The 16,143-nt window shown below is 44.6% G+C and overlaps 1 protein-coding gene across 1 annotated transcript in view; it reads left to right on the forward strand.

The window, feature by feature from the left end:
• The window catches only part of ECT2L (epithelial cell transforming 2 like), a 168,022-nt gene that overhangs the window by 14,079 nt on the left and 137,800 nt on the right, over positions 1-16,143 (forward strand). The window lies entirely within an intron of this gene.

Below are 16,143 nucleotides of genomic sequence, written 5' to 3' on the forward strand. Positions count from 1 at the left end.
GCGCAGCGTTAACCTTTTGGTTTTTTATAGATTTTGTAAGTTTGCCCACTTAAAAAAAATCATGGGTCTATAGTTTTTTATCATAGGTGTATTTTAAATGATAGAGACAGAATATCAACCAAAAATCCAGAAAAACACCTAAAACAAATGCTATAAATTAAGTTACAATTCAATGAGTAAAATAAGTATTTGATCCCCAAGCAAAACATGACTTGGTACTTGGTGGAGAAAGCCTTGTTGGCAAGCACAGAGGTAAGATGTTTCGTCTAGTTAGTGATCAGGTTTGCGGACGGATTTTGGTCCACTTTTCTTTACAGATCTTCCTTAAAGTGATTGTAAAGTCTTGTTATGTTTTTTTTTTTTTTTTTCCTATAAAAATAACAGTTATACTTACCTGCTCTGTTTGCAGTGGATTTGCACAGAGCAGCCCGGATCCTCCTCTTTTCGGGTCCCTATTCTGTGATCCTGGCCCCTCCCTCCTGTTCAGTGCCCTCACAGCAAGCACCTGAGCCGAGTCACAGCTCCCTGTGTCCCTTCAGACACAGAGCCCCAACCCGGCCCTGCCCCTTCTTCCCTGATTGCCTAGCTGTCTTTGACAGCAACGGCAGCCAATGGCGCCGCTGCTGTGCCTCAGCCAAACAGGAGGGAGAATCTCGAACGGCTGAGACACTCGGGTACTTTGCTCGACGGAGAGGGACCTCAGGTAAGTGTTAGGGGGTGCTGGTTCGGCTGCTGCACACAGAAGGCTTTTTATCTTAATGCATAGAATGCCTTATTCATATCCTTGCATATGACACTGGGGTTGCAGAATAGAAAAAAAGATTGCTGTGTTTTGAAAAACAGCACAGAAGGCTCCAACTTCACACTGTCCTTATGTAGAGAACAGTGACGGGACTCTGACAAAAAAGGACTGCAAGCAACCTTACAACAGTTCTGTCTTTTCAGAGTCCTCCGTCTGCGTAGCGTTACAGTAAGGAGCAGCCATCTTACCTACTACTGGGCATGCCACCATTCAGCTGCCAGGATAAGGGTCCGGCCCCAGGATACCTGTGAGTTCAGCTACCTTTGCGCTGACCACTACAGGACACCGACCGGCAACATCTGAGATTATCGCTCATCACTGACTAGGTAACAGACCACACTCGCTGGCTAAAGGCCTACACTCACCGGCAGCATGGCAGAATGTAGACCCTCACTAGACCACCACACAGGAGAGTGATAACGTGGACACTGAGACCACTACATAACTGCGAGCGAAGCAAGAAGGCGCAGGACCTAAGCGAACAATCACTCAGACACAAAAGGCTCACGAAAATTATTAATCTAACATTGACATGCACCACACCAAGTTAGAAAGGGCTTGGGAAGACACAATACTTAAAATGTGTAATGCCACAGGTGTTAGCAGTCAAAAAGAACAGCTTATGCAAGCCATAACTCAGATTAAGTCATGCCATGGACGTTACATAGCGATGTCAGACTTGCTTCACCTATCTGACTAGAATGAACACAAACAGCCTGCAAGAACGTGACCTTCAAAAAGCAATTGGAGAGACAAGGCATTGTGGAGACCGCCATCATGAAAGCGCAAAAAAGAAAGAAAGGCGCTCCTCCTGGAGACAGTGTCACTGCACTCTAGCACATCCAGACACTCCCCAAGGTCAGGCAAATCAGTGCAGTCTAATGCATCCAGTGCAAGCGCAAATGCTATCGAGGCATGAGCCACCGCGGAGGCTGCATGTGCTAGGGCCAAATATGGCCAGAAAGAGGTAGCCATAAGAACTGAGAGAGCGCGCATAGAAGAGGAGGAGTAGACAGCCGCCACTGCGCATAAAAAGGCTGAATTAGACGCAACCTTAGAAGCCCTAACCAAGGAAGAGGACGCAGCAGCCGCCATAGCCCAGGCTGAAGTCTTGGAAGCAGCCATGCAACTCGACGGCGGGGAGCAAAAGTTCGACCTGACCCTGCCATAGGGTCCAGGCAGTCGTACATCAGATTACGTGAGGAGCCTTCTCCGTTTTGACACCAGTGCACTATCAGTGCAGTAAGGGAGATCTGACACCAAAGACTTGCTAGACCCCAGAGAAGATGCTGTTCCTCCAAGGGTACTAGGTGTCTGGGATATCAGCAGTTGCAGAAGTCCTCCACACGCCAGTGTGCTCATGGATACACCACTGCAGGCCTGCCATGCGGCTGCGCTAACACAGAGATGCAGTTATACACACTGGTCAGCAATCGTCAAACACCTCATTGAGGAGGCGATCGCAAGACCCTTCCAGGAAACCACGACAGAACAAGACCAGCACACCAATGTATCAGGCCTGACCGACATGGGGAAGTATATGATTCGGCATGACATGGTGCAGATGGGACTCGCCAACGTTGACGACCATCCCGAAAATTACAGGATATGAAAGCTCACATTCAAGGACCCTATTAGGAGTCTGGTTTCTCCGCCAGGGAATAACTCAGCTTGCTGACCAAATGGCTGGGGAAAGAATCAGTTGAACATGCTAAGAGGCTCAGGGTAGCCAACGTGAACCACCCCCAAGTAGGTCTGGACTTCAAGAGGGTCGACAATTTTCCCAGAATTACTGCCAAAGCTATATTAAATTACGAGAACTCGTGGATTTGCTACAAGAATGGATCATTCCCTAACAGGCCTCAACGTCCTTGACTCCACTCGCGCAGTAAGACCAATCTTGGAAAAGCTACCCTACAACCTCCAAGAAAGATGGACTTCGCAAGGCTCCAAATACAAAAGGGAGAATAAAGTCACCTACCCCCCTTCTCTCTCTTTTCTTGAGCTTCATTCACAAAGCAGCCCGCACAAAGAACGATCCTAGCTTCATTATAGGTGAACAAACCACACTCAGTACAAGTAGCCTGAAGTACAAAAGACCAACGGCAAGACATGGCAGCGCTAGAACATCCATCTTGGTTCGCAGGACGGACGTGTTCCCCACAGCCCACTCAAGCCCCGACCAGTCGGCTGCTGGAGTTAAGAAGCAGAGAGACGTAAACAGATGTCCTATTCATAAAAAAAAAACACATCCACCTAACGAGCGCATCGGGTTCAGAATGAAATCCATAGAAGAGCGCAAAAACTTACTCCGAGAATTGGTAGCTTGCTTTAAATGCTGTGTTTCTACAGGACATCTATCCAAGGAATGTAAAGAAACCATAAAATGCAGATTGTAACAGTGATAGGCATGTGACCGCTCTACACCCAGAGACATTTAATCCTAAAACTATTAAGACCCCTAACCCTATATTAAGGCAGGACGGTGAGGAAGAAGACGTTAAGATGCCTCCCCTATCTATAGTGTCTAAATGTACTGAGACTTGTAGAGATGGAGGCAAAGGTAGATCTTGTTCGAAGATATGCCTTGTGGCAGTGCACCCAGAGGGACAACCGGAAAGAGCTGTAAGAATGTATGCTATCATCGACGATCAGAGCAATTGATCGTTGGTTAGATCAGAATTTTTTAACCCATTCAACATGCAAGATAACGCCTCACCTTACACACTCCGAACATGCGCGAGACGAATAGAGACAACAGGGAGGAAAGTAAACAGCTACATCATATGTTCCGTGGACGGTAAGTTAAAGATGCCACTCCCCATACTTATGGAATGTAATCGCATGGTGGAGGATAGGAGCGAAATCCTGACACTAGACGTGGTACACCACCACCCTCATCTCAAGGCGACAGCTGACCGCATCCCATTACTAGACGAAAGCGCCCAGATCTTGCTGCTACTCGGTAGGGACATTCATGAGAACTCATAAAATCTGCGAAAAATGGAATGGGGAACATGTCCCATGCGCCCAGAGCCGTGATCTAAGATGCGTGATAGTAGGCAAAGTATGTATTGATAAAGGGAAAAAGTTGGTGCTTACATCAGCCTCAGTGACGATCCACCTGACTATTGTATACCTAAAAAAAAAGGGGGCTATTGAGAAAAACAATTACAAATAAATGACTATAAAAAGTCCATAGTATGGCACTTGAAGGCAGCCCAGTGGAGATAAGAAGCTGCAAACTCTTGGAGGGAAGAAGCACAAAGGCGCCACTCTAAGTGCGGTATGTTAATCGATTTTTAATGAGGAATTGAAGCATATGTACTCACAAGAGTAGATTAAAAGCAGGCATGTAAGTTGAACACTGGTGTAGTGGAGCGGGTTGCGCCGGTGGTTGCCGAGGCCTGAAGGAGCGCATGCTCCGTAAGCGTGTCGCCTATTGGTTCACCGTCCTAATCGGAAGTGAGGTCATCCCCCGGCTTCCCACGGATGGACTCCCTCCCGGACGGTTCTTCTCCCACAACTTACATGCCTGCTTTTAATCTACTCTTGTGAGTACATATGCTACAATTGCTCATTAAAATCAATTAACATAGCGTAATTAGAGTGGCGCCTTTGTGCTTCTTCCCTGAAGTATGTAGTGACAAGACACGCAGGCCTGACAATGTAGAAGCCCTAAGTACAAACTTGCTGGAAAACAGTTGCGCATCCATGTCCGAACCACTTTTATGTTAAGGAGATGCTCGGGATCAAAGGGAGACAAAGGCATGTCATCGGAGCACAATGAGACATTCCTGGGTTAGAGAAATGCACTGAGGAAAGCATATAATAAGACTACAAGACAGTCTCAAACTGAATTGCTGTTCAAACCAAAATCTTCCAAGAACTTCGACCCCAACCTTACTCGCATTGTTATGCGATACTCACGTCAACATGTGGCCACCAAAAACATCTTAAAGCGATACTGGAACATCCTAACCGATGATCCCAAATTAAAGCACTTTGTTTCCCACCAACCAGCCATAACTTTCAAGCGAGCGACTTCGATCAAGGACAGACTTGTCCAAAGCGAACGTAAAAGATCTCAACACTGTCCCATTGCTGGTTCTTTCCCATGTGGACACTCCTCTCATTGTCCACTAATAAGGAAAGAAAGGACCTTCCTTCTTCCCAATAGTAAAACTTTCACGCCCTCAAACTTAGTGAATTGCCAGACTCGAGGTGTGGTATATTTCATGGAGTGTGAGTGCGGTGCCTACTACGTAGGCAAAACGAAGCAAGTTTTGGAGACTTATATCTAAGCATATGTATAGTATGCAAATAGGCAATCCATATCTCCCCGTGGGGAGACATGTCGTTGTTGCACATGGTTATACAGTGCCTAAAGTAACCTTCACAGTCTTGCACAGAATGCATATACCAGATAGAGGAGGCGACTGGAACAAGGTCCTACTACAAAAAGAACAAAAATGGATCTTCCAGTTACAGGCCATGTCACACCCTGGCCTTAACAAATTCATTTCGTTTGCTCCTTTTTTACAAGGCTTCTCCTCAGGCAAAACGCATTAAAATTAGCATTTATATACAGTGGGGACGGAAAGTATTCAGACCCCCCTAAATTTTTCACTATTTGTTATAGTGGAGCCATTTGCTAAAATCAATTAAGTTCATTTTTTTCCTCGTTAATGTACACACAGCACCCCATATTAACAGAGAAAACACAGAATTGTTGACATTTTTGCAGATTTATTAAAAAAGAAAAAATGAAATATCACATTGTCCTAAGTATTCAGACCCTTTGCTGTGACACTCATATATTTAACTCAGGTGCTGTCCATTTCTTCTGATCATCCTTGAGATGGTTCTACACTACACCTTCATTTGAGTCCAGCTGTGTTTGATTTTACTGATTGGACTTGATTAGGAAAGCCACACACCTGTCTATATAAGACCTTACAGCTTACAGTGCATGTCAGAGTAAACGAAAATCATGAGGTCAAAGGAACTGCCTGAAGAGCTCAGAGACAGAATTGTGGCAAGGGACAGATCTGGTCAAGGTTACAAAAAAATTTCTGCTGCACTTAAGGTTCCTAAGAGCACAGTGGCCTCCATAATCCTTAAATGGAAGACGTTTGGGATGACCAGAACCCTTCCTAGAGCTGTCCGTCCGGCCAAACTGAGCTATCGGGGGAGAAGAGCCTTGGTGAGAGAGGTAAAGAAGAACCCAAAGATCACTGTGGCTGAGCTACAGAGATGCAGTCAGGAGATGGGAGAAAGTTGTAGAAAGTCAACCATCACTGCAGCCCTCCACCATTCGGGGCTTTATGGCAGAGTGGCCCGACGGAAGCCTCTCCTCAGTGCAAGACACATGAAAGCCCACATGGAGTTTGCTAAAAAACACCTGAAGGACTCCAAGATGGTGAGAAATAAGATTGTCTGGTAGGATGAGACCAAGATAGATCTTTTGGCCTTAATTCTAAGCGGTATGTGTGGAGGAAAACAGGCACTGCTCATCACCTGTCCAATACAGTCCCAAAATTGAAGCATGGTGGTGGCAGCATCATGCTGTGAGGGTGTTTTTCAGCTGCAGGGACAGGACGACTGGTTGCAATCAAGGGAAAGACGAATGCGGCCAAGTACAGGGATATCCTGAACGAAAACCTTCTCCAGAGTGCTCAGGACCTCAGACTGGGCCGAAGGTTTACCTTGTAACAAGACAATGACCCTAAGCACACAGCTAAAATAACGAAGGAGTGGCTTCACAACAACTCCGAGACTGTTCTTGAATGGCCTAGTCAGAGCCCTGACTTAAACCCAATTGAGCATCTCTGGAGAGACCTAAAAATGGCTGTCCACCAACGTTTACCATCCAACCTGACAGAACTGGAGAGGATCTGCAAGGAGGAATGGCAGAGGATCCCCAAATCCAGGTGTGAAACACTTGTTGCATCTTTCCCAAAAAGACTCATGGCTGTATTAGATCAAAAGGGTGCATCTACTAAATACTGAGCAAAGGGTCTGAATACTTAGGACCATGTGATAATTCAGTTTTTCTTTTTTAATAAATCTGCAAAAATGTCAACAATTGATGTGTTTTTCTGTCAATCTGGGGTGCTGTGTGTACATTAATGAGGAAAAAAAATGAACTTAAATGATTTTAGCAAATGGCTGCAATATAATAAAGAGTGAAAAATGTAAGGGGGTCTGAATACTTTCCGTCCCCACTGTATATCTGTATCTGGGTTCGTTACCCAAGTACAGATATGTCAGCCTAACCAATGGATGGGCACTTTGATAAGAGAATGTCCTAGATAGCTCAACCAATGTCGCCTCATTCTTTTGAGGTTATGGCATTTAATTTAGCTACTATACTATCTTCCACATATACCTTATTGCCTCTGGTGAGATAATATGTGGATGCCCTGCTGCAACACAGCAGCTCATAGCTCACAAAGATTCCTTTTTCTGAACTTAATAAGTTTGTCTTTACTGTACTCTTACTTAACCACTTCAGCCCCGGAAGGATTTACCCCCTTCCTGACCAGAGCACTTTTTACAATTTGGCACTGCGTCGCTTTAACTGCTAATTGCGCGGTCATGCAATGCTGTACCCAAACGAAATTTGCGTCCTTTTCTTCCCACAAATGGAGCTTTCTTTTGATGGTATTTGATCACCTCTGCCGTTTTTATTTTTTGCGCTATACACGGAAAAAGACCGAAAATTTTGAAAAAAATGGATATTTTCTACTTTTTGTTCTAAAAAAAATCCAATAAACTCAATTTTAGTCATACATTTAGGCCAAAATGTATTCGGCCACATGTCTTTGGTAAAAAAAATGTCAATAAGTGTATATTTATTGGTTTGCGCAAAAGTTATAGCGCCTACAAACTAGGGTAAATTTTCTGGAATTTACACAGCCTTTAATTTATGACTGCCTATGTCGTTTCTTGAGGTGCTAAAATGGCAGGGCAGTACAAAACCCCCACAAATGACCCCATTTTGGAAAGTAGACACCCCAAGGAAATTGCTGAGAGGCATGTTGAGCCCATTGAATATTAATTTTTTTTGTCCCAAGTGATTGAATAATGACAAAAAAAAATTACAAAAAGTTGTCACTAAATGATATATTGCTCACACAGGCCATGGGCATATGTGGAATTGCACCCCAAAATACATTTAGCTGCTTCTCCTGAGTATGGGGATACCACATGTGTGGGACTTTTTGGGAGCCTAGCCGCGTACGGGGCCCCGAAAACCAATCACTGCCTTTAGGATTTCTAAGGGCGTACATTTTTGATTTTACTCCTCACTACCTATCACAGTTTTGAATGCCATAAAATGCCCAGATGGCATAAACCCCCCCCCCAAATGACCCCATTTTGGAAAGTAGACACCCCAAGCTATTTGCTTTGAGGCATGTTGAGTCCATGGAATGTTTTATATTTTGACACAAGTTGCAGGAAAGTGACAAATTATTTTTTTTTTTTTGCACAAAGTTGTCACTAAATGATATATTGCTCACACAGGCCATGGGCATATGTGGAATTGCACCCCAAAATACATTTAGCTGCTTCTCCTGAGTATGGGGATACCACATGTGTGGGACTTTTTAGGAGCCTAGCCGCGTACGGGGCCCTGAAAACCAATCACCGCCCTTGGATTTCTAAGGGCGTGAATTTTTTATTTCACTCTTCACTGCCTATCACAGTTTCGGAGGCCATGGAATGCCCAGGTGGCACAAACCCCCCCCAAATGACCCCATTTTGGAAAGTAGACACCCCAAGCTATTTGCTGAGAGGCATGGTGAGTATTTTGCAGCTCTCATTTGTTTTTGAAAATAAAGAATGACAAGAAAAAAAATTTTTTTTTTCTTTTTTCAATTTTCAAAACTTTGTGACAAAAAGTGAGGTCTGCAAAATACTCACTATACCTCTCAGCAAATAGCTTGGGATGTCTACTTTCCAAAATGGGGTCATTTGGCGGGGGGGTTTGTGCCACCTGGGCATTCCATGGCCTCTGAAACTGTGATAGGCAGTGAAGAGTGAAATCAAAAATTTACGCCCTTAGAAAGCCTGAAGGCGGCGCTTGGTCTTCGGGGTCCCGTGCGCGGCTAGGCTCCCAAAAAGTCCCACACATGTGGTATCCCCGTACTCAGGAGAAGCAGCAGAATGTATTTTGGGGTGTAATTTCACATATTCCCATGGCATGTTTGAGCAATATATCATTTAGTGACAACTTTGTGCAAAAAAAAAAAAAAAATTGTCTCTTTCCCGCAACTTGTGTCACAATATAAAAAATATTCCATGGACTCGACATGACTCTCAGCAAATAGCTTGGGGTGTCTACTTTCCAAAATGGGGTCATTTGGGGGGGTTTTGAACTGTCCTGGCATTTTATGCACAACATTTAGAAGCTTATGTCACACATAACCCACTCTTCTAACCACTTGAATACAAAGCCCTTTCTGACACTTTTTGATTACATGAAAAAATTATTTTTTTTTGCAAGAAAATTACTTTGAACCCCCACACATTATATATTTTTTAAAGCAAATGCCCTACAGATTAAAATGGTGGGTGTTTCATTTTTTTTTTTCACACAGTATTTGCGCAGCGATTTTTCAAACGCATTTTTTGGGGAAAAAACACACTTTTTTAAATTTTAATGCACTAAAACACACTATATTGCCCAAATGTTTGATGAAATAAAAAAGATGATCTTAGGCCGAGTACATGGATACCAAACATGACATGCTTTAAAATTGCGCACAAACGTGCAGTGGCGACAAACTAAATACATTTTTAAAAGCCTTTAAAAGCCTTTACAGGTTACCACTTTAGATTTACAGAGGAGGTCTACTGCTAAAATTACTGCCCTCGATCTGACCTTCACGGTGATACCTCACATGCATGGTGCAATTGCTGTTTACATTTGACGCCAGACCGACGCTTGCGTTCGCCTTAGCGCGAGAGCAGGGGGGACAGAGGTGCTTTTTTTTTTTTTTTTTTTTTTTTCTTATTTTTTTGCTTTTTTATCTTATTTTTAAACTGTTCCTTTCATTTTTTTTTTTTTTTTTAAATCATTTTTATTGTTATCTCAGGGAATGTAAATGTCCCCTATCATAGCAATAGGTGGTGACAGGTACTCTTTTTTGAAAAAATTGGGGTCTATTAGACCCTAGATTTCTCCTCTGCCCTCAAAGCATCTGACCACACCAAGATCGGTGTGATAAAATGCTTTCCCAATTTAAAATCTAAGTCATAAAATGCTCGTAGCTTCCGGTTTCTTAGGCCATAGAGATGTTTGGAGCCACTCTGGTCTCTGATCAGCTCTATGGTCAGCTGGCTGAATCACCGGCTGCATTCTCAGGTTCCCTGTTGAGACAGGAGAGCCAGAGAAAAACACGGAAGACGGGGGGGGGGGGGCATTCCCTCCCACTGCTTGTAAAAGCAGTCTAGAGGCTACTTAGCCGCTAGGATTGCTTTTACATGAAAGCCGACCGCTGGCTGAAAAGAATGATACCAAGATGATACCTAAACCTGCAGGCATCATTCTGGTATAACCACTCAAAGTCGTGAATGGCGTACCTGAAGACAAAAAAATGGTTAACAATAAAGCACAGTAAACGGTAAAGTATAAAAAATTGCAGACCTGAAAAACAAACATGATAAAACATAATAACAATAAAACATTGCAGAATAGAATAAAGTAAAAAATAGCAGAACAATAGAGAGAGAATAGAGAGAGAAAGAACAATAAAACGACAACTATTTTTTTGTATTTTATATTTTTGTATGTGTTTTTTTTTTTTTTTTTGTTTTTTTACACTTTTTTTTTTGTAACTAACTTTTATAACTGTAACCGGTTCCAGGTTCGGGTCTCTCAAAATGTGATGGCATCTTGGGAGACCCTGTGAAAGTGTGTCTAGTCTGTGCAGTGCTGTACCCTACGCTAATACTCAACTAGTGAATGGTAGCGTTCAAAACATTCACCAATGCAAAGACCAGGATTGTCAGGATAGGAGGGACAATAATAGCGGGTGTCACGCCTATATCCGCGCTTGCTGCAGACACAACATCTTTTTTGGGGGGGTTCGTTGGGTAGGGGTACTCGGGAGGACATAAAGAAAATGCCTCTCATGCAGCCGACTGCATTTGGTTGGGGATGTGAATGGGGGAAGTACGGGCGCTGCAGAAGTGGTCGGTTCCCAATTAGGATTGGCGAATGCAGCAGGAAGGGCACTATGGGCACGACGGCCTGTGTTTGTCTTTTTGGTGGCAGCGGGACACTACTTGTGCTTGCCACCTCACCAGCTTGAACTGCACTTATGGGACTCGCCACGTCACCAAGTGTTACTGCAGTGCTGGTTTGACTATGACCGGGGTGTACTAGGCCGCTGGTGCTTGCCAGTTCACCAAAACGCTACCAAAAAAACTGTTAGCGATCGCAGGGATCAGGCCTGACTCTGCGAACGCTGCAGTTATGTGTTTAGTGTTTTGTAAGTGACATCGATCGATACTGCACTTGGGTGAGCTGGGCTGGGCGGAGGGGCAAAACGCAGGTGCTAGCAGGTATCTGGGCTGATCCCGCTAACACTGCATTTTTGGGAACCCTAAACTGCTGGGGACGCTAGTATAGATCTGATCGGATCAGATATTGATGCGTTCAGATACTATACCACTAAGGAAGGTGTACGGTGCGTGCGTGGGTGTTAGCGCGACCGGCGCTAACCTGACGCTGCCTGGGGCTGGTGCTTGCCAGTTCACCAAAACGCTACCAAAAAAACTGTTAGCGATCGCAGGGATCAGGCCTGACTCTGCGAACGCTGCAGTTATGCGTTTAGCGTTTTGTAAGTGACAGTGATCGATCGATACTGCACTTGGGTGGGCTGGGCCGGGCGGAGGGGCAAAACGCAGGTGCTAGCGGGTATCTGGGCTGATCCCGCTAACACTGCGTTTTTGGGAACCCTAAACTGCTGGGGACGCCAGTATAGATCTGATCGGATCAGATATTGATGCGTTCAGATAGTATACCACTAAGGGAGGCGTATGCTGTGTGCGTGGGTGTTAGCGGTACTGGCGCTAATCTGACGCTGCCTGGGGCGACGCATATCACCGCTGGGCGATCAGGGGGCTAAACCTTTATTCGGTAATAAACGGCGGGTGCCCTGACACTATGAAAAATAAACGAACTAACCAGCGTCACCCGTAACGGTTATACGGTGATCAGTGGTGAAAGGGTTAACTAGGGGGCAATCAAGGGGTTAAAACATTTATTAGATAGTATATGGGGGTCCCTGTCGCTATAAAATGCTGATGGCGAACCTAAATATTTACGTTCCTAACTAGCGTCACCAGTGACACTAATACAGCGATCAGAAAAATGATCGCTTAGCGACACTGGTGACAGGGGGTGATCAAGGGGTTAAAACTTTATTAGGGGGGGTTAGGGGGGTAACCTAGACCTAAAGGGGGGTAACACTCACTGTCCTACCACAGTAACTGTCACTAACTGACACCCTGCAGTAATCAGAAAAAAAAAAAAAAATACTGCTTGGTGTCAGTGTTACAGGGAGGAGGGAGGGGTGATCGGGGGGGGGATCGGGGGTGTTTTGTGTGCCTGGCATGTTCTACTGTGTGTGTGTGTGTGTTGGTGCACTTACATGTCTTCTCTCCTCGGCGCTAGAACGGAAACTGCCGAGCCGAGGAGAGATGACATCACATCCTCTGCCTGTGTGTACTATACACAGGCAGGGGATGTTCCTCATTGGCTGGGAGCGATCGCGAGGGGGGGGCCACGATCGGATGGTCTCCCCCTCGTCTCTCATCGCTCCTAGCGAAATGCCGACCGCCGCTGGCACTGGGGGGGGGGTCCGATCGGACCCCCCGCCCGCTGGAAGGCAATCACGTATGGGTACGTGATTTTGCCTGCCCGTGCCATTCTGCTCACGTATATATGCGTGAGGCGGTCGGCAAGTGGTTAAAATATTGTATCATTAATACTCATGAAATAGATATTACATAGTTACATAGTTAGTAAGGTTGAATAAAGACACCAGTCCATCCTGAGTGAGTGTGAGTGTTTCTACAATTATCCCTATTTTTTTTTTTTTATTATAAGGTACTACCCATATAGCGCTGTCAATTTACATAGCGCTCCACACATACATTGCACACTCACATTGGTCCCGACCCTCAAGGAGCCCACAATCCAAGGTTCCCAACTCACATTCATATACTAGGGCCAGTTTTTGGACAGAAGCCAATTAACCTACCAGCATGTCTTTGGAGTGTGGGAGGAAACCGGAGTACCCGGAGGAAACCCACGCAAGCACAGGGAGAACATGCAAACTCCAGGCAGGTAGTGTCGTGGTTGGGATTCGAACCAGCGACCCTTTTTACTGCTAGGGAAGAGTGCTAACCACTACACCACTGTGCCGTCTAAGCATATTTATGTATATCATAATGGTATTTATGTCTATGTATGCTCTGTTGTTTTTTTTTTTTTTTTTTCTTTCCCCTCATCCCTTATTTTCCCCTTAACAGCTTGATCCTTGACCTCCGGTTATTGGCCTGTCCGGTGTGGTGGCCTCTCCCACTACGTGTCTTCCTGGCAGGGTGGGGGGGGGTACAAAGGGCCCTGTGCCTCCCTATGCGCCCACTGGGTGACAGCACCACCTATGGTGCAATTATTACTGCCAGCGGCATTCCGGATCATTTCCGAATGCTGCGGCATACCCACGCACGCGTCGTTATGCAATTGCGGCGGAAATGACAGGAATGCTGGGATATCTATCTTCCGGAATGCCGGGGGAGCCACACATGGAGTGCCACCATGCGACACTATCCCTACCAGTGAGGACAATAGAATAGGCAGACCCCTAGCACCTGCACACTATTGGGATGATGCATTAAAGGTATTATACTTTCTATATAAAGGGATGGAACACCTTGAGGATCTTGTCTTGATCCCCAATGCTCCACCTAGGCGGCCACACAGCCGAAGCGCCGACTGAAGATTGGTAAGAATATTCTCATACCACCTGTTGTTTTTTAGGGGGCGTGATATGTATGCCCCCCTCCTACCTTTGTTCTTATTATCCTATTGGTATATTTTTTTATATTATAGATCTTTTTTACACCACCCACATACCCAGTCGGAAGATCCACAAGGCGACTTCTCCCCCTTGTTGGAAGTTCTTCCCTCTTTACACACCAGGTAATCACTTCAGCACTACTCACGTTTTCTTGCAATCACACGTTCACCTATCCCCCACATCACTTCTTTTTTAATTTGGTTTGATTTTAGTGTGGTTATTTTTGACTTGATTGTCTCCCCTTTTTCTATCACATTCCTTCACATTCAGCACATCACATGGCACTATCACATTCACTTTTTTTTTTTTCCCCCATTGTCTCTTTTCCATCCCCCATTTCCCTTCCCCCCTCGTTCCATTCCCCTTCATTCCCAACCCACTCTCCCTTCACCCCCCATTCCTTCCCCTTTCTTCTCTTCCCCTCACTTTCCCATCCCACCCTGGTTTTCCTTCCCCTTCTTTGCTTTGATTTCCCTCCCTCTCCCCCCCCCCCCTTTTTTTCTCTCCACCCACTTTTTCAATAATGACCATTATTAGAGACAATGTATTACAGATATTCAAACCAAATATTTATATACACACTTATACCCTTTAGCCGCCTTCCTTTTTTATCCCTTTTTTTACCCTTTTTATTGTTCTATATCATTCAATATTGAATACTGAAAGTACAATATCCCTACTGCAGGCACGGCTCATCCACCCCTGTTGGCTCCTCCCTGGGTTTTTGGGATTGCCTGTAGTGTGACTACTCGTAAGACACGCACGGATAGTTGGCTTCACCCTGCGACTGGATGGGCCACCCGGGGATTCTCGGTTCAAGCTAAAGGGCTCTCCTTTAGAGATTCTACAAAACATTGCTTAATATGTGATCGGTAACTACATATGATAATGTTTATTATTATTATTGTTATTTCTTTTTTCTCTTTGTATCTTCTGATTGCAATTATGAATTTTAATACATGTTAACATTTCTGCAGCTCAAAAAATCCTCTGAAGAAGACCTGTGGGGTCGAAACGTGTCAGAGTTCATATACAGGAATCACGCGCCATCTTATCCTTATACTTGAGCATTGCGCATTATTGTGTATTGTTACGTTGGCGATGTTATTACTGTTTTTATACTGGATCACAGCTCATGCTCTTACCTTATATGTCCAACATTTATTTATTTATTTTTGATACCTTGTCATAATAAAAACAATTTCCATTATACATTTTTTATAGCATTTTTCAACTTTTTTTGTTGCCTAGAAAACCCCTCACGGGGGACAATCACTTTTTTTTCTTTAGCATTACCCGGGGTGTGCAGCTACCTCTTAAACCTGGTAAAATTGGGGTAGTGTTCGACTCCAGCGCTAAGTACCAGGGAGTCTCTCTAAACTATGTCCTTCTCACTGATACCAGACTTGACTAATAGTCTTCTAGGAGTGTTGATCCGCTTCCGCAAAGAATCAATCGCCATAACGGTAGACATTCATCAGATGTTTTACTGTTTCCTTGTACGAGAAGATACCAGAAATTATCTAAGGTTCCCGTGATACTGGAACAACCACATGAATGACAAAATAATAGAATATAGAATGAAAGCACACGTCTTCGGTAGAAGCCTATCCCCTACAGTTATCAGCTAAGGACTCAGAAGAATGACCCAAGAAGGAGAAGAAGAGTCTCACTGCTGTACACAGCAAACACTTTTTGTGTATTCTCGGATGCCTCAACCAAGGCAATAGCAGTGGTGGCCTACATAAGAAATAAAGATGTAAGTGGTAAACACCATACCAGGTTCATCCTAGGCAAAGCTAAGCTGGCACCACAACCCAACCATACCATACCCAGACTTGAGTTATGTGGCGCAGTATTGGCAGTTGAGTTGGCAGAGCTCATTGAAAATGAAATGGACTGTAAAGTGGTGTTAGGTTACATATGCAATGCGAAGAGAAGATTCTATGTATATGTGGCAAATCGGGTGGAAAGGATCAAAGTCTACCCAATCAAATCAATGGCAGCATGTGCCCACAGACCAGAACCCTGCAGATATTGTGACCAGATCAGTGCCTGCAGCACATCCACAGGATAGGTCGTGATTCACAGGACCGTCAACCCTAATTACTTTGATCTTGTATATCCTGAAAGAGACCTTGAAGTAAGGCCCCAAGTGTCTGTCCTCGCCAAGGTTTGGCCCAGAAACGTATTTGGTTCTCATTGTTTTCATTGCTTCTCGAGCTGGACAGCTCTCTTGAG

The sequence above is a fragment of the Aquarana catesbeiana genome, linkage group LG04 (assembly GCF_042186555.1).
Source record: "Aquarana catesbeiana isolate 2022-GZ linkage group LG04, ASM4218655v1, whole genome shotgun sequence".
NCBI classification, from domain to species: Eukaryota; Metazoa; Chordata; class Amphibia; order Anura; family Ranidae; genus Aquarana; species Aquarana catesbeiana.